Below are 7,052 nucleotides of genomic sequence, written 5' to 3'. Positions count from 1 at the left end.
AAATCCTTTTACTTGACTCTGAAAGGACATAGACCTGCTGATGCAGACTAAGTTCGCTGGAAGCCATCTCATCTGCCAGCTCATCTGCATTTAATAGTTCCTCACCTTCTGTTGATAGGTTGCATGTGGCTTTTGGTACTTTGACTCTTCCTGCTCTCAATTTTTAAGTTAAGAACTCCATCTACCAATATCGATATGTGGATACCATAATCACATGCCAATCAAGAAAAAAAGTTTCAAACATCTCTCTTCAACATTAGTAGTATTTATAGGACGTTCTTTTTCGAATAACACAATCATATTACTTACGAAGGTAATTAATTTGCACTTACGAGGTTCAAAATCTGGTTAGATAAAATTTTCTATTCATACTTAAAAGACTAATTTAATAATAATTTATTTTTAATCAATTTTATTGAAGAATGTGTTAGGAATGAGTCCGCACTAAGAGAGGAGTGAATTAGTGTAGCCGTAAAATACGTCTTCAAATCGGTTCCGAAAAATCTCTTCCTACGATAAAACCGATTTCAGAAATGCTTAACTTCGAAAGCAAAACAAGAATGTATTGAAAGTAAAGCAAGTAAGGAGGTAAAGTGGTTTGTAGTAAAGATAAATTGCTCAAAGTAAAATGAATTTTAGAGTGGTTCGATCATCATGACCTATATTCACTCCACTGATTCCTCTTCCGTCAAGGCCACTGGCATCCACTATCGATCTTCCTTTAATAGGCGAAGATTAACCTCATTCTTACACTCCTTTTCTCCTTGTACCGGATTTAGGAGACAACCCTTACAAGCACATACACTCCTCTCTAAACAGAATTCTAACACTTAGACTATAGGAGGATTCTCATAAGAGATTTCTATAGCGTTTTTCCCTTTTTAAATTCTCTGTGCTTCTGTATCTTAACTAGGGATGAGAATGATATTTATAAGCTTCAAGTTGATTCAAACTTGAAGCCTAAAAAGGTCTCATCCTAGGTTTCCTGGGTACTGACGGTACCACCGCCGTTCTTGGGCGGTACTACCACCATAGGATCTGATATTGGGCGGTACCACCACCTAGGAATCCTGGGGTGTTGTTCCCCAAGCGGTGCCACCGCCAGCCCTGGTGGTGCCACTGCCGGCCATGGTTTCAGCACCCTAATTGGGCCTTAAATCCAGTTCAAACCAGCCCAACTTCGGACCCAATTGGCCTATAACAGAGTTGATGGGATTACCTCTCAATCATAACTCTAATTATGTACTAACTATGATTCCTAAGATATATTCTAAGCAAGATAAGTCCGATTTCTTCTGGCGAGCTTCTGGCGAGCTTCCGACGATCTCTCGACAATGTTCCGACGGACTCCCGGCAAGCTCCTGGACTTCACGATGATCTTCTTGGCGAGTTCCGATGAGCTTCTTTGGTAAGCTCCTGGACTTCTCGGTTGATTCCGACAGAACTTCCAACGAACTCTCGAACTCCCAACGAAATCGCGTTCTTTTCTCCGAGACTTCATTTTACTTTATGCCTTACTATCATAGTTAATACTGCACACATAAAAACACACTTCGATCTAGATAATTATTACTAAGCATGAATCATGTTGTCTGGTATGTCATTGGCCCATCGACGCTTCGTCCGATTCTTCGGCGCTTCGTCCTCTCTTGCGGTCTATTGCCCAATTGACCTCCACAACTCCGATATTCTTAGTGCAATATCCGCTCTTCTTGGCCCGATACCCGAATCTATGGCTCGAATCCTTCAATCGATATGCCGACCGATCCTCCGGCCCGACGTCCAATCTTTTAACACGTTTTCCTCTGGCCCAACATGATTCTTCTTGCTTTAATTGTCTCTCCTTAAAGCATCCTACATCACTCAAAACTTAGATTAAATTATAAATACTTATCAATTGGTTTTATCATCAAAATCTGAGATTCAACAAAATAATGGTTCAAAATCTTATTTAATAAATTTTGATATTTAAGATCAAGATTTGTCGTGTTGACCTATATAAAATGACTTATATAAGATAATATATACTAGTTCGATAGGAGATCAATACGTGAATTATCCTGTACTATGTAATTCATAATATGGGACATTGTATCAGACTATTTGAGATATGTATCAAGTAGAATAATCGAAATCTGACTATTATCGACCTATACCGTTAATAGTTAAAGGTTATAGTTTATTGAATTGAAATGGTCCCTTTAATCATTTGAATCAGATCTAAGGGTTTTTAAACTCTTTCTACCCCTCATTTACTTAGATTTATTTGAACATTAAAGTTTAACCTTAATCTAATAATTTAAATTAATTTTTAAATAATTTAATATGAATGAAAGAATAGATTGAAACATGTTATAAGGTTGTTTCTTAAAGTTCAAAAAAATATGTCACTATTTTTTATAATTTATAGTATTTTTTATAAAAATATATGAAATTTATATTTATTTTAACTTAAAAATCTTAGTCTAAGTTTTTTTTATATATATATATATAATTTTAAAATAATTTTTGACACTTTTTTTCTGTACCATTGGCACACCCCACTATGCTAATACACGACACACTAAGACAATGCAAGCCAATCACTTAAGTGATGACACGTGTGACTTAACACGTAGTCTTTTTGCTTATTATTATTTGATATTTTATCACTTTATATTGCTTGTTACTTGAATATATTGTGATATCCATGGATCTGTGCAATGGGAATCATATCGTGATGCGATCACGATAATAAGACCGATTCGTTTTTAAACACAGATCCTAAATAATCCCAGTTATAGGTTACTCGAGAGGGACATCGAGATAACCAAATAGACTGGTGTGCTATATACCCATCTATATGATATATGCAATTGGTCTCATAGTTGCTCGTGTGGGGACACTATGGATACAGTACAAGTGTTCATTTGGGAATGAGTTCATTGATTGATCTGCTTATGGAATGCTGGATGGTTGATGATGTCTTATTGTTAGACAATGATTCTGTAGTCCTAGTGATGCATCGAGTCCTTAGACTTGAGATACTAAATATGTCCTATATAAGTACTCCACTCTTTAATATCGGACTTATAGATCTGGAAGTTCCAGATCTAGCACAGTCAGTCTTCGGGAGTAGTAGCCAACCTTACGAGGACTATTAAGTATCGATAGAGGATCATCCACTCTCGGTGTCATGAGAGGAATATCCAATGTGTTCTTGCTCAGACAAATCCCTGGCCATGGTCATTCAGATTGAGAAAGAAAAAGTTCTCCGGGAGAACCCGATTAGAGCGAGACTCGAGTAGAAACCGTATGGATCTGACAGCACCATGCCCAGTATACGATCTCTGAGGACAGACAGGTCCAATAGATTAGATTCCTCTGTATTGTTTGGGGATTGTAACGTAGTGGCATAGTACGTTTGTAGTCGATGAGTTGAGTGACTTATTATGAAGATAATAATTTACTGAGCCAGAAGGAGTTCTGATAGGTATGACTCATAGCCAGTTCGATATTGGGCCTAGAGGGTCACACACATATGGTAGGCATTGCGATGAGTAGAGGTTCAAATATGAGATATCCATCGGAGCCCCTATCTTATTGGATATCCAATAAGCTCCTGAATTATTGGATCTTATGGATGAGATTCATTAAGAGTCAATAAGAGGTTATTAGATAGAGATCCACTAATTAAATATGCTTAGATAGTTGGATGGAGATCCAATACCCAATAGAGTAGGATCCATTAGAGTTAAATTGACAAAGGACCTCTATAAATTGGAGGGAACCAATGGTTCATAGGCTAAAGCATTTTTGGATTATCATCTCCTATTTTCCTCTCCTTCTCCTCCTCAGATAATAGGCCTGGAGATTTGAGGAGTATCGTCGCAGCCCTATTGTGTGGATCACCACTAGAGGGGAGGACGATTGACCTCCTTCACCATCTCCTAGAGATCAGTAAAGATTTAAGGATATATGATCTCCTTAGGTAGCACAATCTTTCATATACGTAGTTTTAAGTTTTGCGGATTTTGTGCAACAATATTCGTACGACGACGAACACATCTTTGGAAATTTAAAGATTTTTTTTTGTTCTTTCGTTGTGCATGTGATATCTCCATAGATTTTCCAACAACATATCATACCATCAACCGACTAACATGCTAGTTTGAACCAATAAGACAAATCTTACCTAAGGCATTGATATGATAGTAATGTATCCAAACTTATCGATGGTTGAGATTTAAAAATTTTATTTAATAATTTTTATACCTAAAATATTAATATAACGGTGCTACTTATAAATTGAGAGGTCAAAACTTTAATATTAGTTAACCTAATCTTATTTTTGTGACTCACACTTAAAACAAAAGGGTAATTATATTGGACAATTACCAATATGTTAAGTTTCTGAGATAAGTAATCGTTTAATCAAGACAAGCTTACAGTTCAATCTTACTAATTCTACTTATACGTGTTAAAATTAAAAAAAAAAATGAGGTCATTTCCTCACAACTTCAGTTTTTTACTGTTCCAATTAAAAATATTTGTCTCCTGGAATATTGGAGTCTAAAACATGCAATTCTTTGTGTCCAAATTTATTTGAATTATGCCCAATTGAGTAAAGCATGTGCATCTATTGGTTTTTTGTTTTTGTTCGTTTGATGTCTTTGTCGTATTGAAGATTAAATTAAGACTTTGACCAGCGCATGTGTGGCACACCATGAGAACAAGCGCGAATGAAGGACCTAAAATGGTCAATTCGTGAGCACCACATACTCTGCCGACAAGGCAAAGAAAGATTCTACCGTCAAACAAACGCTTTGCAGCACATGTTCAATCAACCATTCCTTCCTTGTGGGCTTTAGACGCCGCTACGTGGAAGAAGTAGATGACTCACCACCACCTACACAATAATTCTCGGTCAACGGTTGACTCAAGTCACGCCGACAAACTCGAACCCAATGCTTATGTTTCTACATGATATCAACGAGATAAGGTGTGGGCATTCGGACATCCCATCAGTGCCTGATCGACACTCGATCTCCGTTCAAACGTATGTATCAATATTATGTGAGGGGCAACTACAACATCACAGCCGATGATTTGAACGACTCTTCGTATGAAAGACCATCAACCACGAAATTAAACTTTTAACTGAACATCGATAATTATATTTTATTCTTTTATTTTATTTTAAATATCAAAAGAGTGTTATCGACTTATTTTATTTCATAGTGTCACATAATTAAAATAAAAATTAATAAGGATATTATATCTATATCAAATAAAAAAATTAATAAGGTGATGTTATTGATCGATATGTCCATCGGGCTGAACCATTTGCCATTTGGGCCGAGCCGAAAAGGCTGTCACGGCCCATTTGAAGTCCTGTGATCACCTGTAGAAGCTAGAAAGAGAATTCCATTATATATAATGTTATATATACATGAAAGATGAGTTCAAAAATTTCATGTTCGATTATTCATCAATTGATCTACTTTGATCAAAGCAAAACACCACGATGTATTTCTTATTTCTTTTAGAGTGAACAGATCGACCTAAATATCAATGCCATGTGGTTGCATTTTTAAGTTTGTGCAAGAACATTTTTGTGCATGTCAGTGATCTAAAAATCAGTGTGTTTAAGGACTGTGATAGTGAGAAGAGACAAATATTAATTACAAAATATCTTAATCTTCATTAGGTTATAGTTGATTGGAGGTGGCGTTGAACATTGATAGATTCGATTACGGTTTGAAAATATATTTATATTTTTAATATACATTCGAGGAAAAAGATTTGAGTGAATGTACAGTTATGAAATATTTTGATTATTTGATTAATAATATATTAAAATTATGTTTGTAAATGTGTATTTATGTGAGTATTGTTTAGTAAAATTATATTTCAAAAGTTTATTGAATATTATGTAATAAATTTACCCTTTTGATATTGTTTGTATTTATTCAAAAGTGAATACATATATTTTTTTTATTTAAATAAGTAAAATAATAAATAAATGTAATGTAATGTTACAAAAATTTTCATATGGTCTAGAAATAATATAAATAAATAAATAAATAAATAAAATTTCACATCATAGAAGTGATAATCATATATCATGTTGGTAATATTATAATTTTAGATAATGTCACAGGGATCTTTAACAATTAAAAAAATTATTAGGCAACCTATAATACTGAAATGTCAATGTTATTATATGATCTGAAAAAATATTAATAATTAAATTATTTTAAAAATGTACATGGAAAGTCAATCCACATCTAAAATATACTTCCAAACAAATGATAGATGGGGTGATAGATGTTTCAACATGAAACATCTGTCACCAGCAACATATGACCATCTCAAGACACAGAAAGAAGCCTTGTATTTTTTGTGACATCATTTAGTGGTGCCTTCCTTGCAGCAGCAGTCCAATTTAATGTACATCCTCACAGACACTGTGATGCAAACAAATTTGATAAGCTTCTTATATAGCATTAAGAATTAAGTAAATTTATTCATCTTCTCATATGAGATAAATATGTGTTAGAACATAAATGACATTTTTAAAACAACAATGATTCTCCTCATGCATACATCTTCTTCTAATGCTCTTTTTCGGGCGATGTCGAAAACTTGTTAGGTGTAACTCTGTATGATCAACGATCGTCTATGTATATACTCATTCATTTACTCATTTTTTATGACGTAAAGTAACGATGATATTAATATTTTTTTATCATAATCGGTGCGGACGCAAGAGAAATACTCTAAAAATCAGAGCTCTTAATCCGATGGAACTCATTATCTTCAATTATATGATCGAGTGTGATAGACTAATTCCATCCAAATACTTATAATTACTATATACATTGTTAAGGAAAGGATAATCAATGATCCTTGAAGACAGCAAAGATGAATAATCTATGGATAAAATTATTTGTTGCTTTGGAAGTAACTGAGTCAATGGGAATAAAGCTAAATCTACTTTTTAAAATCATCAAATCAAGTCAGTTATTGCATGGATTATAATTCTTATTTTGATCAATTGGATTCTGTTA

This window comes from Musa acuminata, chromosome BXJ1-5 (genome assembly GCF_036884655.1).
Source record: "Musa acuminata AAA Group cultivar baxijiao chromosome BXJ1-5, Cavendish_Baxijiao_AAA, whole genome shotgun sequence".
Taxonomy (NCBI): Eukaryota; Viridiplantae; Streptophyta; class Magnoliopsida; order Zingiberales; family Musaceae; genus Musa; species Musa acuminata.
The sequence above is the reverse complement of the archived record's forward strand: the minus strand, read 5'-3'. Positions refer to the sequence as shown.